We start from the raw sequence: 22,609 nt of genomic DNA, 5'->3' as shown, positions 1-22,609 counted from the left end.
CTTGAAACTATTTGTTGACTTTCTTATGGAATAGTTTCCTGGAACCAAGACATGCTAGGTAGAATGCCCCGTTTTAGGGCATTTAGGCAGGCTGTGTTTTTGTTTTCCAGCCTGCCATGAAATGGATGCTCTTAAACAATGGGAATTTATTAGTTGATAGTTTTGAGGTTAAAAGAAAGTCCAAATTAAGGCATCATCAAAGTGATGTTTTCTCTTTCAGAAAGCCGAAAGATCGGCTTTCTGGGGCTGGCTTCAGTGATCCTGGTATCTCCTGGTGTCTCCCATCTCTTCCTGGTTCAATTTCCTGTCTTCTGTGGCTTTCTCCCTCTCACATCTGAGTTCATTCTGTGTATAAAGACTCTAGGAATAGGATTAAGACCCATCCTGACTGGGCTCGGCCGCACATACCTTAACTGAAGTAACCTCATCAAAAGGCCCTACTCACGATGGATTCACACCTACAGGAATGGAGTACACTTGAGAACATGTTTTTCTAGGGTGCACATAGCTTCAAACCACCACAGGTCATATACTGTAGTGTTTAATAAGTGAACATTAAATATGCCTAATGGACTATGAAGCAAATGACAGCCCATCTCTCATCTCTGCCCCTTCCTAGCTATGCACACTTGGGAGAGTTACTTCGCATGTCCTTATCTTTGGAACAGAGTAATACTAGTGTCTACTTCACTGAATTTAGAGTTTAATGAGTAGCAGACATAAAGCACTCAGAAACATAGCCGGTACAGATAAGCATTTGCTCACCCATTCAGAAAAGTTGTCTCAGATTCTACTACTCATTTTTTGAAAGGTCTTTCCACTTTCATCTTACTGGTCTCTTGTCACATTTTTCTTTCAATTACTTTCACTTGCCTGATTCCAAGTTATCTGGGATTGACTGATCCCCTCTTCCCCCACAGATGTTCTATTTCTTATCAACTGTATTTTTAGTTTTTTTTTTTTCTGAATTTAATGTTATAAATAGCTACATTTACTATGGATAGGCTAAAGTTCTTATGTACAACGAAGTGGTAGGTCTGTAATAAAACTTAGGCCTATAAGATGAATGGATGGTTTTTTCATCAGTATGGCAGGGAAACATATGGGAGAGGCAGGTATTAAAAAAAGGAATAAAGGAATTTGTGAGCGAGTGTGTGTGTGTGTGCGTGTGTGTGTGCAGGCAAGGGAATATGGGAGAGGGCAAAAATCCAAGCTGGGTGAGAAAACTAAGCCTACATGGGAACTTTCTTCAAGAACATCAAACATTTCGAAGCATTAAATGGTTTCTTTAACAGTGGGATATGTCAGTCCAAACAACTGGTTACCTGAATACTTGTTATGGAATTCAACATACATATACTTAATATAATTATATTGATTTTAGTAACAATTATATTTATTTGTAATGAAAATTATATTATTTGGCTATTTTAACATTCAGCTTTAGGGAATGAATGGTTATTGTTGGCTTAGATACATTTTTGCTAGTGATGTCCTCCAATATACACATACTGAGTATATTTTCACATGTTCCTCTTTGTCCTTCCCCTCTTCCAGGTAATAGGAACCCCAATAATCTGTGCCACAAAGCAATATGTAGCTTTGAATTGATTTCATATGTGATGATTTAACAACAAATACATGTCTCTGTGTCTTTCCACTTCAGTTAAATTAATGTCTCAGTAGCATTTTCCAGTGAAATTTTAAAAGGGCTTACATTGCTCACAAATCTGATACAATTCTTCCATTTTGAATTTTGAATCTTTTATCCACTTTGAGCAATCATACCATATTCAACCCGAGTAGCACAGGCCTGTGTGACATCCCAGCTTTAGTTTCTATGTTAAACTCAGGAAACAGGCCCCATCTCTCCCTTATCCATTTAGAAAGCTGAAAAGCTTTGCTCTAAACAATATTTTTCCAATTGACCCATTGTCCTGACACCAGTAGAATATAATGATCTGGCGTGGGCAAAGACAAGGGGAGCAGCTTTCGTAGAATAATAGCTTTCACCCCCTTGGGCAGCCGTCCTCTCCTTACAGCCTAACTCAGCTCATTGAGCTGTCACTTCTCTCTGTCTTCACTTCCTCCACTTCCCACATACCCTAAACACAGAAAATCTATAGGCTTCATTTCGAACTTTAAAGAAATGACCAAGTTATTTCAGCTAACTTTTGAACTGTCTATGTTATTTCAAAAGATAAGATAGCCAGAGAGAATAATTTCATAATCTCCATAATATATCTTATAGATCAATGCTATATTAAAATTTATCATCATCATGCTTATACTCAAAGTTGTTTATTTTCTCATTTTATCACCCTCATCCCAGTTTTCAGAAGAGAAGAGGCCTCGTAATACTTTTCGTTGGGTTTTGGCTCATAGCTATACTACCTAAACTGGATTCAAATTTTCTTTTTGCATGTTTTTATCAAATAATCATTATAATTTCTTATTGTCTATGAATCCACTTGGCAAGTCAGAAATAAGAAACACAACATGATTTCAAGGATAAAAATTTTGCTTAGAAACCAAGGGCTTCTCAATTTTATTGAAGTCATTCTTTTGGTTTTTTACAATATTGATAACAATCTGAAGACTTTTCTCCTATTTTATGTGACTGTGGTATAAAAGGAGAGCTGTTCCTTCTTCAAGCTTAGCAGTCTCATTATCAACATCATCAATATCATCAAGTAATTTTTTATTAAATGTTCAAATTAGAAGGCCACAGTGCTGAATGACCTACTTTCTATTATACTCATAACAACTAAAATTGAGGGCGATGAGACTATTGAAATGTTATGTATAGTGGATTTTCTGTTATTTCACGGTATTAAGATTTGGAATGTTCAGCTTAATAAAAGGTTTCAGTGAAATTGAGATATTTAGTCAATTTGTCAGGTACATTCAAATTCCCCTTTTTGCTTAATCTGCCATCGATAATAACCTTGAAGGGCATATAGCCACAGGATCTCTACCAGCCATCACTGATTGGGTCAGGAGTGGACCAGAGACCAAGGAAGAATTAATTCACTTCCTCACCAGCCACCAATTAAATGATCTCTCTTAAAACTTTGTACTGAGAGACTCAGAATGACACAGTAAGGCTGGACTTGGCATTGATATTTGTTCAAGGTTTGGGGCCAGATTCAGGGCCATAGCAACTCCGAGCTTCATGTGAGCCAACGCGATGGGGAGCTGGAACAAAGGCCTTGACAGAATGTCATTTGGCAGAGAGAAGAATAGAGGAATCACATAGCAGAGATGAATGTCAGTGCAAACCCAGAGGAAGAGGGAAAGAGACAGAAAGAAGTGCTGCCCAAACACTTTCCTGATCCAAGAAAGTTAGATGTACTTTCTGAAATTGGATTTTGCAAGATTTTAGTATAGTCTAAAATGACTTCAGTATAAAATATATTTAGTACAGTTTATGAATGTCATTTTCATTAATTTTTTTTTTTTTTGGCTGTGTGTGTGTGTGGGGGGTGGGGTGGCTTTTTAAAATGAAACCATCCTTGAAAAGATACTAGTCAACTAAGGCATGTTAATTTTCAGACGATTATAATATGCCATCCTGGAATGTGATTTGATTTTGCAATGATGCTTGAGAAAGTTCCCCAGGATGCTGACACCAAGATCTCTGGAAACCAAAAAGCGAGAGGTGGAGGGATTAAGCACTGGGAGTGGGGCATGATGGAGAGAAGAATTCAGGTGCCATTCCACCACAGGGGACATTCTATTAATCTGTTGAGCACTGAAGAGTCAGAGTCCCCTCCACCTTCCAAAGAAAAGTGCACTTGTTTAGAGCAATCAGTGGTTTATTAGGACAGTGAATAAAAAAATGATGGCGGAAGGCAGGAGAAGGGGAGACAGGCTGTAACCAGCCGGAGCGTTCTCTCCCACTGATTCCCAACAGACCATTGTGTCCAAACACTGGCCCCCTAGAGAGGATGAATCTGAGTAGAGACTAGTGGTGACCCCTGGACTTTTGCCAATCTTGGTTCTAATAAACAACCACAGGGGGAAGTGCTGGCTAAACTCTCAGATTCTTTTAGCAAAAAGGAGACAATCACAAATGCATATGCACCTATGCATGATCTTTTTGACTAAAAATATATGGAACGATTTAAAGTGTTATTTAAAATAGCATTCGCTAAATGTACAGCTCCTTTCTAATACTTGGTAATTTTTCTCAAAACAGTATCACAGATTGCAGTGTGTGTGGTCATATAATTCAAGATTAAATATCATGCCTATATATATGGAGGCAAAGGTCAGAAGCGAGGTTCTGATGAGGATTTCCTGTTTGAAACGTACCTCTCTTGGCACTTCAAATCACAATCTCAATGCCAGTCCATATTTTGCACATATAATTTGAAATGTCTATTTGCTATACATGTATTTATATTGACAATACATACTTTTCTTCTTAAGTGGAACCTAATTTGGTAGGAAACTACCATCTATGACCTTTTTCTGTTTTCACCGAGATTTTGTTTTAGTTGTGTAAAGGCTAACTGGATAGACTGTCAGGATTCATTTTTTTTTATTTTTATCTTTTGTGAAAATATCTTCATATTTACCAATGAACAATTATTGAAAGTTTATTTGTTCAGATAATATGCTGTTCCTCACTTGAATTATCTCATTCAATTCTATCAACAACTCTATGGACTAGGCACTATTATTAGCCCCATTTCATAGATAAGGAAACAGGCTACAAAAGTTTTTATAATTTCCTCCAAATCATCCAGCTAATGAGTAGTCACAGCAAGACTCAACCCAATTTGCCTGTCTCTAAACCTCATCATAATCACCACATTCCTTCTCTCTTGGTATCTCCTATCAAAGTAGACCATTTAAACTAGAACTTGTATTCTGGGAAACTAGAGTTCAAAAATATCACCTCTGACATGTAACCTTCAGGAATGCCCTTCAGTCTGCACAGTATATTCGAAATGTGACTGAAGTCTCTTCAAATGTCTTTCGGTCTTAATTATATAAACTACTAATCTAACCATGTCAAAAAAATAATCATAGAGAATATTTTTAAAGGAGTAGGAATGTCTGTGTTTAGGTATACATTTTATGTGACAACAGTCTTTTGAACAAATGCCACAATTTAGGGAATCATTGGTTAACTATGAAGTGGTTAATTTTGTTGCTTTAAATTAGGGCATTTCATATTTGGAATGAAAAATAAATATAAATAAAATACTTATAAATAAATACAATTTTCTCAAGTCCCTTTGAGATACTCAGGAGTTAAATATTCTGGCTAAAGGAATTTGTCATGACAGGAAAGGGATGCAGAAAAGATTTTAAAAATATGAAACCCACCATTTCTAAAGAAGAGTCTCTTGAGTCTATTGATGATTCGTTCTCCTCTACACCTGTGATGTTTGTCTATCTGTCACAGAAAATAGCTTTTGCTTTTCTGCCATGTGATTCCTATGTGGGGCTTGAGGGGACGATGGAATGAACATCTTCTTGGTCCAAAGGCAAAGGGAGGAAATAAAGAGACCTGGGTCATTGGCTTCAATCCTGATGCTGAGCGGGATTGTGGATGCCATCGCCTCCTCCCTACAGGTGGTGTGAGTGCAGACTTGTAAGCTTGGGATTGCATTGCAACTTGTAGTGGGAGCTCCATGTAAGACTAAGAGTACTCCCCCCAAAATGAAGACAAAATATGTGTGGTTACATATGCCTTCCTGGAATATGCTCTTCAAAATTTGCAACAAATTGATGAAGCAATCACCCCTGCATGTGAAATAACTTACAAATTAAGAAAAATGTAGACTTTGAAAAAAAAACAAACACTTAATCTCTTCAAATGACTTACAGCAGTGATTTTCATTTGTGGAATTAAAAGCTCTTTTCAAACAAGATTGAAGCTATGATTAATTAAAGGTTGAGAAAATTAACTAAGGAAAGTAAAAAAAGAAAAATGTCTCAAAGAGAGGCTGACTTTTTAGTGCCAGAGCTACAAAGGGATAAAATAAGGAGAAATCTAGAATCTCTTTCCTGAGCGTGAATAAGTTAGTCTTAGAAAAGTAGATGATGGTGCACTCTTTCCTATCCTCTTTTCCTCTCCAATCCTTCCTTACCTGATTCAGACTTGTTGCCCAACATCTGCTTTCCTTTTCTACAATGTACTAGAATTATCAGCTGGACACAGAGACACGCAATCTAAAACTATAGTTTCCTCCTTCCCTTGTAGCTAGATGTGGCCAAGGGGACAGGAGATGAAAAGTAGGTGACACATCTGTATAGCAACCTTAAGGGAAGGACCTACCCTCTCCTCCACTGTGCAACATGGTTTTGGGCCTTCTGGGACCATGCATAAAAGGTCAGTATCCTAGTAAGCAAAATATTCCATCATCTTATAATTACAGATCACCTAAGCAGTCCAAAGACTTTTAAATAGTTGGGTCTCTGAGAGGAATGGAAAGCAATGAAGCAATGAAGAAAGACACAAGTTAAATGGCTCCAGAGACAACTTATACCTATTTTCCTACTCAACTCCAAGCTGAAGATCTTCCACTAACGTTTGAAGGCTGCAGGCTTAGCTACTTTAAGTGAAGGATTAGAAAATATGTCCTTAAGAGGCATGGGGATCTGAGAAAGATCTAGATATGGGGCTTTGTTTTGGGGAGTTTTCTCTTTAGTTATTATCTAAAGTAAAAAGAAAACTAAAAATGTACACGAATTTGGTTGTGCTTCTGAAGATTTATATAATGAATGAGTAAGGAAGAACTGAAGGATTGGCTTTACATGGTTGAAAATGAAAGCAATATGCACAGTAGAGTTCAAAACAGAGACTGGGGATTATGTCACCCAGGTTCCTTACACTTTCCTTGGATTTGTCCTGGGTGCAGTCAAGCATGAGGAGTTAACGCACTGAACCTCCCACCCCAAGTTTGGCCAGCAATAAAATGATATTAACTGTTGTCAGCTAGGAAACAGTTACTCACATAGCACAGGAACTTTTCTTGACTGGAAACCTGGCCTTAAAATAATAATAATAAAGAATTGTGCTTTACTACACTGACAAGCAATATCTTGAAACCTGCAGGGGATTTTCCTACCTGCTGGGGGTTAGAGAGTGTGATAAAACAGCTGTTAGCAGTTTCAATAGTGGATTATTTTACAGAAATTTTCATGAAAAAAAATCACATGCATTTTCCAGTGTACTTTTTCCCCCTTTCCTCAGGAAGCATCTAAGGAAGAATATAAATTTAGTTTCCTTTATTTTCTTCCCCACTGTTCAAAATGCCCTAAAGTGAACAAATGTGGTGGAGAAATAAAGTGAGAGGCTATGAGTTTTATAAGATTGGCATATAAAATTGCTTCCCTCATTTTGTGCTGTGAACTCAATCAAACACTTCATTTTCTCTAGGAAAAGAAACCCAAACACTCAAACACACATCTACAAGAACACTTTTCATCAATTACTTTCATTGAAAATCTTTGTGATGTTCGTTTGCTTGCTCTCCTTTGGAACCAGATCTAAAACAAACTCTGGAACAATCTACATCTAGTACCACCAAATTTTGTGTGTGTGTGTGTGTGTGTGTGTGTGTGTGTGTGTGTGTGTGTTTTCAGACAATACTTGCCACTATGCATAAAAAATACTCCAGTATTTAAAAAATACTTATATAATATAAGCAAAACATTTAATTTTTATTCTTTTCAAAATTTCCTCTTAGAAAAGTATAAAGCATGTCACTTAGTTTGAAATTTGAGCATTTTTTGTTGGAGGGGCTATTTCTTTTGTTTCCGTCTTTTTATTAGAAAAGCACAACCACAGATCAGGCCCAGTTTGCATGCACTCAACCTCACAGGATTTTAAAGTATTTGGCAAATATTTCTCTCTTGGTGGTAATTACTGTCAGGAGTCAGTTTTTTGAGCAAAATACAGAGACACTGAATAATTGAAGTGCTGTCCAATTAAGAATCACTGGTTCCATTTCTGGGTGATAAAAAAAAATACATACACATGCATGCATGCAAAAACACCTAATAACCGAAATGCAAAACTAACCAGACAAAACTATTTCTGGTGGGCAAGGACAACTGGTTGCCTGCGACCATAATGAGAACACTCATCTACTGATTACAGATTCAAAATTAAAGGGAATCAAAATGCTCACCATAGTCTAACTACACAGGCATGGCTGAATACTGACCACGTCCCAATAAGATTGGCTACATGCTATGATCTGAGTAAGTCTGGCCCTTTGGGAGGATTATTAATAAAATTAGGTCCCCAAAGCGTGTCATTAGTTACAGTCAACTCAAAGCTGTCCTTTATGAATAGATATTGCTTACACAGAATATTTTTAGAGATGTTGGTCTGAACACTTAGCCCTCAAAAAGTTTCCCCCTCTCCAGCCTTCCTTCCTTTTATTAATGTACCTGAGAGCTTTGAGTTCTTCGAGATCTCTAATGAAAGGCAAGCAGTTCTAGGAAGGGAGACCATAGACCCTCAGGAGGTCAGAATGAAGGGAACATATATAATGCCTTGTTGACAGCAAAGTCTTATAGGAATGGGATACCAGCTGGGTGGCAGAGAGGGAAGCAGGGAGAATGGAAATGAAGAATGAAGGTGCAGATACAAGAGGTAAGTAGATGCTAAAAGGCTTACTTTGGTAAAGAGCCAAAACCATAGTCTGAGATAACAGAACTTCTCTTTCTTTCTGCACTGTTTGCTGAAATCACACAACTTACCAAAGAGGTGGTAGATAGTGTTTACCAAAGAGCTGGTAGATAGTGTATCTGAGAGGTTTTTTTTACATTCCCAATAGAGGTAGAGAGCTTCTGTGGTAGGTGAGTTTAGTCTTCCCTGTCCACCCCTGTAGTAGTTTTTGCTGTTGGGGTATGTGTGTATATGTTTTAATCACTACTTTAAATAGTCACACGAGTAGGTCACACAGTCCAGCTGATTTCAGAGACCCATGGGGCCCCCTTACCTCTACTACCCTCAGTGGAAACTGGCATTGCCTCATTAGAATTATAGGATTTTATAATCGGACCAGACCTCTGAGAGCATTTTAAATCAGGCTCCAGCTAATTCAGTGGCCCTTTCTTAAACCTCTTAGCCAATAAGTAACAGAGAGCAATCACTTTAGAAGTAAGCTTTTCTGTTAATTATGATAATTCTTATTTTCAACTTCTAAGCCCCCTTTGTGGATAAGCCAGAAAGCAGGGGTTGATAAAAGGGGAAGGAGGAGAATATGAAGTGTCTGAGAAAGCAAGGGACATGGAGGCCACTTAGCCAGATGGCGGAAGACTTTGAAGAGTCCAAGAGAAAGCCTTGAAGATTAACTTCATCCAGCCAACTATCAAGCTGAAATCCCACCCTGGCTTTACCTGAAAGTCTGGGACACCTTCAGAGGTGCCTCACTTTTGAAGCAGTTGTTTACAAAAAGGCAGGGACCATATCCTTGCTTATTTAAAAGGCACAATAAGATTATAAAGGCCCATGGTGACTTCAGGCCATCCTCAGACAATTATAGGTCTGCTATTACTGCTACCCTTGAGATAATCATTTTTAATCTTCTCTTCTCTATTTCTTTAAGCCATCTATTTTCATTGCCTCAAATCACCTGTGCTAGAAGTGGGTAAGGGGGAAGAGAGTGAATCGGTGGCTGGGGGCAAAGCCACATGGAAGTGTGACAAGTGAAGACATGAGGAAGTAAGAACATTCCTCTGTGAATGTGAAAGGAGAACAGAAGCAGAAAGGGAGCCCGTCTGCTGTCCAGACAGCTCATCTTTAGGAAGGGAGCAACCCACAGAGATATTCAGGTCACCATGGCTGTTACTCAATTTGGTCCATTAGCATTTCCATGAGTGAATACTTTGTCATCTCATTAATGTGTCCATGTCTTACCTGGTTCACTGAGTAGCAAGACATAAATATCTTCAATGATAACGGGTCTAGGGAAAGGCCCGAACATTTACTGCCTTGACCCTAGTCCAATAAAGCAATTATTGAGCAGTATATTTTAGCAGCCTGAGCCCAATTCATCTACTCAGAAAGATAAATTTCCTTATTTGCCATGAGGATAATGCTAAATATGAGCAGAGAAGAGACTTCCTCGCATTAATGAAAATCTTGATATTGTAGCACTGTCTCCTCTAACTAATTAGGTTTCAGAATGATCACACCCCTGAATCTTTTGGGCTTGACTTGGTATTAAGTCATTTATAATTAGTCATAAACCACGGCAAGCTTTCTATTTGTCCATTACTTATCCATGGTATCAGGCATCTTTAGGAAAGTAAGCCTTTTATATTTCTTTTATCTGCAGAAACCTCATTAATTTGTTGTGTTTTTTTTTTTTCCCTGATAAGACTCAAATTATTACCAAGGTAATCTTAGAATGAGTTTCAATCAGCAGCCTCACGAGGGGGAATGGTATGCAGGCAAGCTGAAACATGGATCCCAGCCACCTGCACGAAAACCTGCTCATCCTCCACATAATTCGCAGTCTCCCAGGGAGATGGGGATTAGGTTGAGCATGTTAATTCAGGATGGAATAAAATGGCTTAAATCTTCAGACAGTTCCGTCCAGACTTCGATAGGACAACATTCACCATGCAGCAATCTTGTCAAGGAGGCGACATAACGCACAAAACTGCCACTAAATTATACGCAGAAGCCAGTTTGTATCGGCGGCAATAGATTTTATGATAGATCCTACACCGAAGCAGGGCACATAATTTGTATCTATCCCACGTCCCACACCTCCCCTTGATAAAAGTCAGGAGGATAGAGGATTGGTATTCAGCTGTCCTCTGCTGAGGGTGTTTAACATGCTTATAGCCCAAATGAAGCTGCTTTGTTTGTTATCTCCTGCCTTCCAGAAATAGTCGACTCTGATAATGTGCCACTGGAGTTCTGAGTTGCCACATAATGATGTAATGGCCCGGGGAGTACAGTGAAACCACAAATGTCCAAATGAATTGACACAATTTCCTGCAGAAGAAGCAATCTGAAAATAATAGCCAGAAATACTGGCTCCTTTGACACTTAGAGGAGATGAGAGTCATCCCTGAAAGGGTGTCTATGAGGGTTCTGGTTGACCCACAAATGAGAGTGCTCACAAAACTCAGGCTCTTCTAAATGGATCAGGTCTTTTGACAGGCTAACTCATCAAGCCTTTTTAACCTGCCTTCTAAGACCAAACTGGGAATAAAGCAAGGTTTGGGGAGTAAGTAATCAACACTGAGAATTACGAAGCCCTCCTGTTTAAGTTTGGGCATCACTTCAAGAGTTCTACAGGAGGATCATGCACTCTTCCTTCCTGCATTTGCACCTGACATTCCCTCTGCTTGGGGCACTTGGGTTCTTCCCATCACCTTTCCTTCCTCTCCCTGTCTCACCCTGCCCCCTTTGCAGCCTCCAAGTCACACTGAGAAGCCCTCCTGACAATGTCCAGAACTCAGGGAAACCCTCCCCAAGGGTTTCCTCAGCAACCTCATCACCCGTTTCTCCCGAAAGCACAGTTCTCTCTGTTACACTGGGAGCTCTCCGAGGGCAGCCAGTAAGCTTTATTCGCTCCAGCAGCCTTCACCGTGTCTGGTACAGAGGAGATATTCAATGAGGATTATTGAGTAAATAGTGAAAGAAGGAATCCCAAGTGTGGGGCTTTATTTTATGGTTGAAATTTGTCTTTTGGGTTTTCTTCTTTAAGTCCTGAAAGATTCTTGCAAGGTCTCTCCAGCATACCTATGAGGTTTGGCATGGGCCTCTGGCTGAATATTCCATTTGCCTCACCCAGATTCACTTTCTACTTCTCTTCATCGTGTTCTATGCCCTAGGATGCTGACCTCCCAGTTCTTAGGTATGTGCATCCTTTGATTTTTAGTTGTATTCGGTCAGAGAGAGACACTATTAGGAGACCAAAATGAGAGTGGGATGAGGTTGGGATATTTATCCCACCTCTTCCGCCTTAGTGGTGGGTTGGTTGGCTAAGTCCCTCTATCAGAACGTCCTATGCCTTTTCACAGCCTTCTCCTATGGTCTCTGGCTCCATGAACCCCACCCTCCCCTTGTCCATAGCAGCCTAAAGTAGTAACAGCTCCCCTCCACTGCCAAGTATAGGCTGAGTCACCACCTCTTGTAAGCTTCTCTTAATCTGCATGCAGCTTTATAAATCGTTAATTCATTAAATGTTCCCTCATTGCCTTCTTGGAGCATGTCATCCTTCCCCCTGCTGGGACCGCCAACTGATAGATTTTCATTCCTTAATTCCGCTCAACCCTTCATGAGTAAGGGGCCCTGGTGAGCAAGAGACAGTACAAACGTGTTGTCACTACCAGCATACCCCCTCCCCATGGGGAGAGATCTTTATCACCTCTTACTGGGCCACCATTTACATTTTCTGAAGATCCCTTTGTCTCCTTTCCTAGAGGAAATAATGTTGAGAATTTTGAAAAGGAGCTGAACACTTAATTTTTCATTATTGAATACATGTGTTTTGAGTCTCTGTGCTTGGCCTGGAGACAGAATGTGAATAAAATAAGCAAGGTCCCTGGCCACATGGAGACTGATTGAAGTCAGCTAATAAATGTTTAAGACATATAAATTACAGTTGGGGAAAATAGTACAAGGAGAAATGCACAGTGTTAAGAAATTTCTGAAGATATCCCATAGATCATATATAATATTTTTATGCATGGATTTTCTGTATTTAAAAATCTAATGCATCTGATTTTGAAATATAATTACAATTGTTTAGCATTATTGTTGAAAAGGCACAAGACATTCTGATACTCCCTCTGAGCTCTGAGTGCATGGCTTTCCTTGGTTTCCCCTCAGCTCCTCAGGACGTGTGGTATATAGTCCAGGCTGCCTGGTGCACTCAGCAAGGTCCCATCTACCTGTGGTAAGAGCTTGATTAGACAAGTATCATCAAAATACTGTAGGACAAGAGATATAATCCCCCCAAGGAAGTCCCTGATAATGAATCTTTGTGAGATATTTGTTCCCTAGTTCCAAGATAAGATTTTTTTTTAAGTCAAACAACATATTATTGTCTACTGTTCTATGGAGTTTGTAACCTGGAGTGAAGGTATACTTAGATAGAAGGAAACTATTTTTAAACTGGTATAAAGTGATCATGGTAGGAGTTGTCTATATATTCAACTAACATTTTATGTGTGTGTGTGTCGGGGGTACATAGGCCTGGAGTCGAACCCACGCCTCCTGCATGGCAGATGAGCACTCCACCATTGAACCACCTGTACACCCTCAATCAACTAACATTTTTGAATGCCTGCTACATGCCGGCTCTGGAATAGGCACAGGGGAGCAGAGGAGGATACAAGGACAGCAAGTTCTTGAGGACATCACATTCTACTTGGGGAGGCTTCTTGGAACTCCAGGGAGTACTACCCTCAGAAAGGCAACTGTGTCAGGCTTTGAGGAACAGCAGAAGGGGGAAAAAGAGTCTCTTCTAAAAGCTTCAGCTTCCATAGGACACAAGGTTGTCTCTCCACAAATGCCCCTTCAAGAACTCACTCATGATGTCTTTTCCTCTTCCAGGTGTCCTCAAAGGGCACTGCTCCCTGGGGTCAGCCAGATTACCTCCGCCAACGAGCCCGTACAGACTATGTTCTCGCAAGATGGCACTAGGAATAGCACAGCATTGTTCTTGCCATGGGGCCCTCTGAACCAAAACCCACCCAAGGGGGGAGCTCCACTCTTGTTATAGTAACACAGAAAAGACAACTTTCTCAGGATCCCAATCCTTCTGACCCCACTCACCTTGCCTGAAAGTATTAGTTTGGTAATTAAAGTGTATGAACCCCAAGATCCAAGCTTTACCATCAGTTCTCAGAGACTCTTCTGGCTCAAAAACATGGCCCCTGGCCCCTGGCTTCCTTTTGGCACTCTCCACTCCCGTTATCTTTGGTTGCCCAAAACGGTGCCTATTACCTTCATGTTAGATTTTCCACTGTAATCTCCCACTATTTGGGTGCATGGGTGGGTCAGTGGTAGAATGTTCACCTTCCGTGCAGGAGACCTGGATTCGATTCCCAGACCATGCCCCCCGCCAAGAAAAAAATCTACCATTACTTAGTCTTAGAACATCTCAACCTCAACTTCTCTATCTCACACCATTCTATCAAGGCTATGCCATCTGTGGTTGAGAACTCAGGTGACAATGGGATAACTCTGAGAGATAACTTGCTTCCAGAAGTTTCTGAAGACCACGTTTAGCACAATGCAGTACCTGTAACCCTGGGTTACTATGCACTGTCTTCTGACAAGTGGAGTTGGAGGTAGAATTTTTAAAGCCAACCACTGGTAGCTCAAAGCACACTAAATAGGTCTCGCCCATGATGTGAATAGAAAGGTGAAAGCATCTGATGCCCCTCCCATGTTGAGAAACTGAGATATGGTGGGGAAAAAAATGAGCATTAGTTTGTGTCCTAGGAAACCTGGAACCTACTCGTGACTCTGCCACTGGCTGCGAACCTAGAGAGACAGCTTCTTTGGTTCTCAATTTCCTCATAGTAACGAATATGATTTGTTATGGTTTAAGTAACTTCTCAGGACACTGTCCTCAAAAGTAGGTTTTAAACTGCATTTCAAAATCAAAAGAAAATTGATTTGTATCATCCACTATTCTTTATGTTACTCAGCTTGGTGAAAATTGCCCAGGTATCATGGAGACACAGAATTGCAGACAAATGAATAGACACACGAAGATGTAGGGTTTTTGCCCATCAAACGGTTTTTGGAAAGCCATGAAGTATTTCCTACAAGTCTTGCTTATTGAGGAAAATTCACCTCCCTCTTTCCCTAAACTCCTTTAAAGAAGAACTTGGGAGGTCAGCAGCATGGAGAAGGATGAGCACAGACTGAAAGTCCAGCACTGAAAACAGGATCTCTTCTAGCATGAAGCACAGCATGAAAATATTTTCAAGCATTTTATGATAGTATTAATGACAATATCATGTATTTCTCCCAAGCAGCTCAAAGAATTTCATAGGCCTCTCATCAATCATCCTTGCCACTTTCCCATAAGGAAGGTACAGGGCAGGCACTAATATGATATAAATGGCAGCATCAGAGAAATCCCTCATAGTGAATTAGAGCCTTATAAATTGTTCATTGTTTCATGTAACCAAACAGCAGCTAAAGTGAGTCAGAGAGGGGATGTGGCCCAGTCTCAGGCCAGAGCTATATTCCTTTGGAGACCCCTGGTCATACTGGGACATTCAAGTTCTATAAATGACACTTTAGACAACCATTTATCAGTGATTAAGGATCGTCTGGTCTCCTATTTTGAAAGTCATTTTTTGCAGTCCTGATGTTCTTTACTGCATGAAACATGGTTTCTACTAACTAGTGATTATTGGCTTCCCCCTTAATTCTGATCGTCATCTGGATAAACAATAATTTATCAATCCCTGATTACCATCTTAGTTCTTGTTTTTTCATTCTTTTTGACTAAAAGCATGTATCAAAGAGCATCCCATCCTTCGTCATTAAGCTTTAGGGTCCTCATTTTTTTTGGGTGCATGGCCCGGGAATCGAAACCGGGTCTCCTGCATGAAAGGTGGGCATGCTAACCACTGACCTACCTGTGCACCCCTGTCATTAAGCTTTACAAATCAAATAAAACAAAGTCTTTCCTGCCTTTCATCACTTACATATCTCCCAGGGTTTCTTTGGTCTAAATATCATCTCTACTCGGCCTTCTCAATCCCTTCTGTCCCTCTAAGTCTTCCTGGTTCTCCTTATTATTAAAAATTAAATTCCTATTCCTTGCTCTAAATCATAGCCTCAAAAACATACATGCAATTCCAGTTTAAAAAGCAAATAAATAGCCATATCTCTGGAAGCTATAATTGCTGTCATCTTGCCACCAGTATCAATAGTTAATGGGCTCCTGTGAAGTCTAGGACACAGTACTGCCCAAAGAGAGCCAAAGCAAGCCACAGTCCCTGCCCTCAAGACAATCTTCTTCTTGACATGAGTTGGTGTGGACCAGCTTTGAATAAAATAATTGTTTAGGGCCAACTAGATGAATCATGGTAGGTGAGAAACAAGAAGCCTCCAGAGGAGAGGGCTTCAAAACTTTTCAAGAAGTCTGACAAAAGACAGGTGCCCTCGCTTGATGTAGTTGGGAAAAGCAGTTTTAATAATTGTGGCTAGTAGAGCTCACTCGAAAGAGGGTTAAGGCGGGTATAGGGTGAGGAACTAGAGGCACTGGGTGTAGACTGATCGTCTCAAAATAAGAAGGAAAATGTAGAAAAACACAAAAAAGAAAATAAAAATCAACTCTAATTGCACCACCTAAAGAGAGCCCCCATTAACATGTTAGTTCACTGAATTTGTTTCAGGTTTTAAAATTTTATATATACATATATTTTAAGACACCACTAGGATCATATAGCATATGATGTTTTTTATTTTGTTTTTTTCCCCACAAAAGAATTATATTGTATGTTCTGGTATCAACTTAAAAATACGATTTTTTAAATGACCTACATAAAAACCTTATCATACAGGAATATCATAATTTAACTGTTTTTCTAACTTGGCCCTGTTACCCTATGACAAGATGTATCATGCACACTGGGTTACTTTACTGAAAAATTCAAGTCTGTAGAGAGGATTTTCAAATGATACTATATGTGAATCTTAGCTTTCAATACTTAGTTCCACATTGTTTTGACACATTTCCCAAGTCAGTGCCATTATAATTATTTCATATTGTTCCATTATATAAAAAGTATATTTCAAAGTAACTAACTCATTCACTTAATCCCTGTTAATATCTCAGGTCACATTCGACATGTTCAGATTCAAAGGCTGGTAAAAACATCACCAAGAAGGCCCCAAAGTGTATCTTGAAAAAACCAACAGCTAAAAGGCTTTATCCTAATGAGACTCACTCAAACACCTCTACTTTGGAAAACTGTGGCAGCTCTAAAACGAAAACAGGGGATGGGGATGTCAGCAAAGTACCAGAGTACTTCTTTTTTGAGTATTTCTACATTTTCCAAATTTCCCAGAGTAATTGTATGTTCCTATTACAGTGAAATGTCCCCACCCCACCCCCAAAAAATAAGGAAACACAATGGCTGTCCCTATGTCTGAGAGATTTCGAAGTAGTAATTAACAGACTCTCCTATATCACTCTTAAAAAACAAAAGAAAAACTAAAACTTGAAAATGACTTGAGGTAATGCCAAAGATAATAAGATAGTCCTGTTAAATTTCAGTCAGAAGTGAAAAGGTAAGAACAGTGACAGTTCTATATTTTGGTTAGGTGTTAAACAATAGTTTTTCCTGATTCAGTCAAAGTTTCTGCTATTCTTGGTGATGGTAGCACAACATCATGAATGTAATTACATGACTAAGTTATGTATCTGAATATGGTTACATGAGAAATTTAAGTTGTATGTGTATATATTACTAAAATAAATATTAAAAAAAAGAGAGAAGGGACATAAAGGAAATACAACATAAACATCATTCAGAGGTCAGGAGATGAGCTCCCTCCCAGATAAAAATTTCCTTGGGGAAAAAAAAATACACAAAAGAACAAGTAAGCAACAACAAGGGAAACAAAAACAAAAAAAACTCTGTTTTTTTTTTTTTTATGTCGCTATATTTTGCTACATCTCCATTTCCTGAGGCACATCTAAAAAAGGAAAAAAGAAAGACTTGAAATAGAATTCATTGCACTCCTTGAGCCACAATATAGGTGTGTAATGAATGCAGGGAAAAGAGCAAATAGGTTTTTCCCATAAAACACAAAATTAGCTGTCATGCTGGTCCTTCAAGTAGGCAGATTTCAGATTGGGGCTGTCTGACCTCGAAGACATCTGCTTTCCTATCTGAGCGCTGATGATCTGATTTCCAAAACACCCACTTTTGAGAACTCCTGGTAGGCAATAACTGACAAAAGAACCACACTAGAAAATTCTGGCAGCTGGGGCATCAGTGGTTGCCATACAATTGCCTCTTAGAGAAGTGTCTTTCCCTTAAAATCTAAGGATAGTAGATGATGGTTCATTTCTCCTTTATTGTAATGCTAAAGGCCTGAAAACTCTACTGTTCAAGGTATTATTTTTCCTGGAAGTGCAGCTAAAAGTTACAAAATTAGAGGGTGGCACTAGTTTTAGAAAAGCTATTTTTCTAGAAAGCACTGCCCTGCACCAAGGAAATTGCTTCAGTCCAGCACGTATCTGAACAAGCCTGAAGTCCTCATTTTCTTAATTTTAATTGCTTCTTCTTTTTACAAAAAATAAACAAAATGGATCATTCAAAACAGCTACTTCTGAGCATGGATTCCCTGGCACTAGATTAACTGCTTAGAGAATATTTTGGGGCTTGGTAATTATTTTGCATGAATTAATCTTATTACAGATCAACACTTATCACTGCAATGATGCCCTTTTCTAACTAATTTCTTTTAAGAAGTGAGGCACCTCATTCCTCAGGTTGTCAGAATTGTGGCTAAAGGCACACGTCTATCACATACTCTCATTCAGCGTCCTCATCAGGGAGACAGGACTTTCCCATCCCTTAGCTGTCTGTATGTGGGGCAATGATGATGAGAGCTCTAAACTGTTATTCTAAGCTTCCTCCTATTCCCGGCGAAGGTACAATGAATTGATGATACGGTAAATTAAGCTTTTGTTAAATCAACTCAGTTTGCTGGTAATGGTTAAATTAAAAACTAGATCATCAATAGCACTGAAAAGTAAGTTGACTGCCAGAGTGTGCCTCTGGATGCTGGGACCATCTGAGAGCAGATAGATAATGCACAACATTTCATTCAAGAAGATCCTTTTGTAATCATATTTAGGTTAATTGTAAGATGCGGCTACTTATATTGAGGAAATAAAGTAAGGCAGTAGGTGGTTCGGTATGATAATAGGCATCATTATAATGCACCACCACTAGGAAATGAATTTGGCATTCCAGAAATAAGGGTCTGTAGAGTCACTATAAATATCAAGGTTTGCTCCCATAACAAAACTCATCCGTTCCATTCCACATGGCTCAGTAGGGCTGTTGCACAGTGGAAACCAATGGCTCACAAATCTAAGACCCAGTCCTGCAGCCAACCTGTGGCCACACTTCGGGATGGAGCTTCCCGGTTTCTAAAAGTAACTTTCTATCTCTGTCTTTCTTTCCAACCCCACCCAGATTACAGCTTTGGCTGTGAAGAAGGGATGGAAGAATGGCTGCGTGATGAAAAAGGTATTATTTGAGTGGTAATTTGCACAGTTTCTTGGCTCTGATCCATGTCTAGCCCACAGGGACCGATGTACCTGATGACACAAAGAAGCCTCAGTGAAAAGTTGTTCCATAGATAACTTAAGACTTACACTCACTGGCAACATGTGTTACCAACAGCCTATTGCAGATCATGTTCTAGGGAGGTGAAAACTCTCTCCAAGTCCACAGATTCTCCAAGGTGAAAGGAAATCGCTCTGCAAACTCTATGACACCTACTTCTTTACATTCTCAGATCTTTGGACTCTCTCTGGGGGTAAGGAGTCACTACCGCTATAGAGAGATTGCCGAAGAAGTTTATATACAACTCCAAATTGGCAGAATATCTCTACTACATTCATTTATTTATTCGAAAGTTATTTATTGAGAGTCTACTGTATGTCAGGGATATTTTCAGGCCCTTAAGATATGCCAGTGAATATCCTTGTGGAATTTACTTTCTTGGCATTGGGCAATTGGGAAGAAGACAATAAGTATATTTATGTTAGTAGGTGAAGTAAGTGATAAGGACTAAGAAAAAAAAAAGTGACAGCTAGGTAAGGAAATGCGGGGTGGAAGGGCAGTTCACAATTAAAATAACGTGGTTAGGGTGGTTGTTTTTGAAAAGGTGATGTCTGAGCAGAGGCTTGAAGCAGGCCAGGGAGTTAGCCATCTTGACATCTAAAGGAAGATCACTTCAGACAGAAAGAGCAGCAATTCAAAGTCTGCAAGCCTAGGGCACATCTTCCATGTTTGAGGAAGTCTAAGAGTTCAGCAGGGACACTCCTACTATAGCTTCAGGGGGTGAATGGGGCAGGGGTAGGAAACGAGGATAAAGAGTCTTAGGAGTCCAGAGCATCTGGGTCTGGTAGACTAGTGCTTCTCAATTATCCAAGTGCACAACCACAACCACAACCCTAGACCTTGTAAACTGAAGCGCCACATCCGATTGGTCTGGGCAGGGCCCAACTCTGCATTGCTAACAAGGTCCCAGAGGGTGCTGATGCTGCTGGTCCATGGCCCATACTTTGAGTAGCAAGATTTTAACCATGGCAAAGGACTTCTACTGTGAGTAAAGTGGGGACCCACTGAAAGATTTTAAGAGTACTGAAAATAGAATGTGGAGGGGGAAAGAAGAGAAGTAGGGTGGCTGGTTAGGAAACCATTGCAGTAATAAAGGAAAAAGATGACGATGTCTTAGATCAAGGAAGTTACCTGTGGAATTGGTCAGATTCTGGACATATTTTAAAAGTAGAGTGATCATAATTTCCTGGTACATTCAAAGTTGTATGTGAGAGAAAGAGGAATCAAAGTTGATGTGGAAGTGTTTGCTTTGAGTTACAGGGAAGATGGAAAGGCCATTAACTGAAATGGGGAATGCCACAATGAAATATGTTATGGGAGGTAGATTAGAACTTCAGTTTGGACATAATAAATTTGACATTAGGTGGTGATGTTTAGAAGGCAGTATCTGGACTTTGGGAGAGAGGTCTGCACTGGATATAAGAATGTGGAATTAGTTGACATAAAGTTATCGAAAGCCATGAAACTGGGTGAGATCACCCAGAATGTGACTGTAGGTAGAGAAGAAAAGTTCAGGAACTGAGTCCTGCGGCACTCCAACCAGTTCATCTCCTGGAGTTACAGGGAGGCATGTCCTGACCCCAGGAGACAACACCAAGGAAGCCCAGAACCAGAATTCGATCTCAGGTTTCACTGATAGCAGTACTTACAGACCAAGCATTTGGCGTTTCCTCCCACATCTCATATACCACATCTCAGCCATGCAGGTAACCAGGCCACTATGACTTCGGCAAATGACCTATAACCAATGCAGCGTAAGAACAAAGGTGTGTTTTCCCACCCTGGAAAATCTCAGGTAGTTAGATTCTGTGGCAGTTAGATTCAGTCGTCAACTTGGCCAGGTGAAGGCACCTAGTTCTGTTGCTGTGGACTTGAGCCAATGGTACATGAACCTCATCTGTTGCTGATTACATCTGCCGTCGGCTGTGAGGTGTGCCTGCTGCAATGAATGACGTTTGACTTAATTGGCTGGTGCTTAAACGAGAGACTCAACGTTGCACAGCCCAAGCAGCTCAGCATTCCTCATCTCAGCACTCGCGCGGCTCAGCCCAGGCCTTTGGAGATGCAGAAAGGAATCACCCCGGGGAAAGTTGTTGGAACACAGGCCTGGAGAGGAGGCCAGCAGAGATCGCCCTGTGCCTCCCTGCAAGAAAGAACCTCAGTTGAAAGTTAGCTGCCTTTCCTCTGAAGAACTACCGAAATAAATCCCCTTTTATTAAAACCCAATCCATCTCTGGTGTGTTGCGTTCTGGCAGCTAGCAAAACAGTTTCTAAGATGGAGCCTCATCCACCAGCGTGAATTCTGTGAATGGCCAACAACTTGGAGTCCCCATGCAGCTTGATGAAACGGGCAGAACACCAAGTCGAGGTGGCAGCACAAATATTTATCAATTCGTTTGACAACAAACCGTGAGCATTACCAAGCATAAGTACAGGCCTGACAATACAGACGTTAAAAAGAAGAACCACCTAAGACCTTGCCTATCTGATTGTCTCAGTGCCCTTAACAGCCAAGCTTGGCTTGACATCTTTCAAGAAACAAATTAACAAAGAACAAAAACAAACAAAACAGGACTGTACAATACAAACGGGGGACCTGAATGTAAATCATGGACTATAGTTCTAGGACAATTATAACAATGTTCTATTACCAATTGTAACAAATTACCACACTGATGTAAGGTGTTAATAATAAGAGGGGTGTATGGGAACTCTGTTTTCTGTATGACTTTTCTGGAAACCTACAACTTCTCTAATTAAAAACAACAAACCACACACACACACATACGGACTTTGTGTTGCTCCTGGGAATCTATCTTGGATCCACCTCGCAAACCTGCTCACTCCATCTGGCCAAGATTCTGTTACAGATTTATTCCTTGGCTATCCTTCTTTTTCTCTAAAAGCTGTCCGTTTTTCTTTTGTTCGTGTGTGACTTTAAGCTCGTCGTTCTTCCTAGAATAAATACTTGGCTCAGTTCTGCACCTGCCTAAGATGCAGTTGCCAAGACCCAGGAAGGGCACAGCCCCCGCTCGCCTGCTTATTCAGGACTGTAGGTGATCAGGCACTTTCCTCAAGAAAATTAAAGTGCAATAGGGATTAGTGCTAAAAAACTGCATGATGAAATGTGCCAGGGTATGTATGTGTGACTATATATTTTGATATATACATAGACGTGGCCTATGACAGCAGAAGCTGTCATGTAGGTTATGGATGATGGTCCATTCTGCCTTGTGTTTCATCTCAGACTATGGTGACAAGTTTTGGGTAGAGA

Source organism: Tamandua tetradactyla, chromosome 14 (assembly GCF_023851605.1).
Source record: "Tamandua tetradactyla isolate mTamTet1 chromosome 14, mTamTet1.pri, whole genome shotgun sequence".
NCBI classification, from domain to species: Eukaryota; Metazoa; Chordata; class Mammalia; order Pilosa; family Myrmecophagidae; genus Tamandua; species Tamandua tetradactyla.
This window is presented reverse-complemented; position numbering follows the sequence as displayed.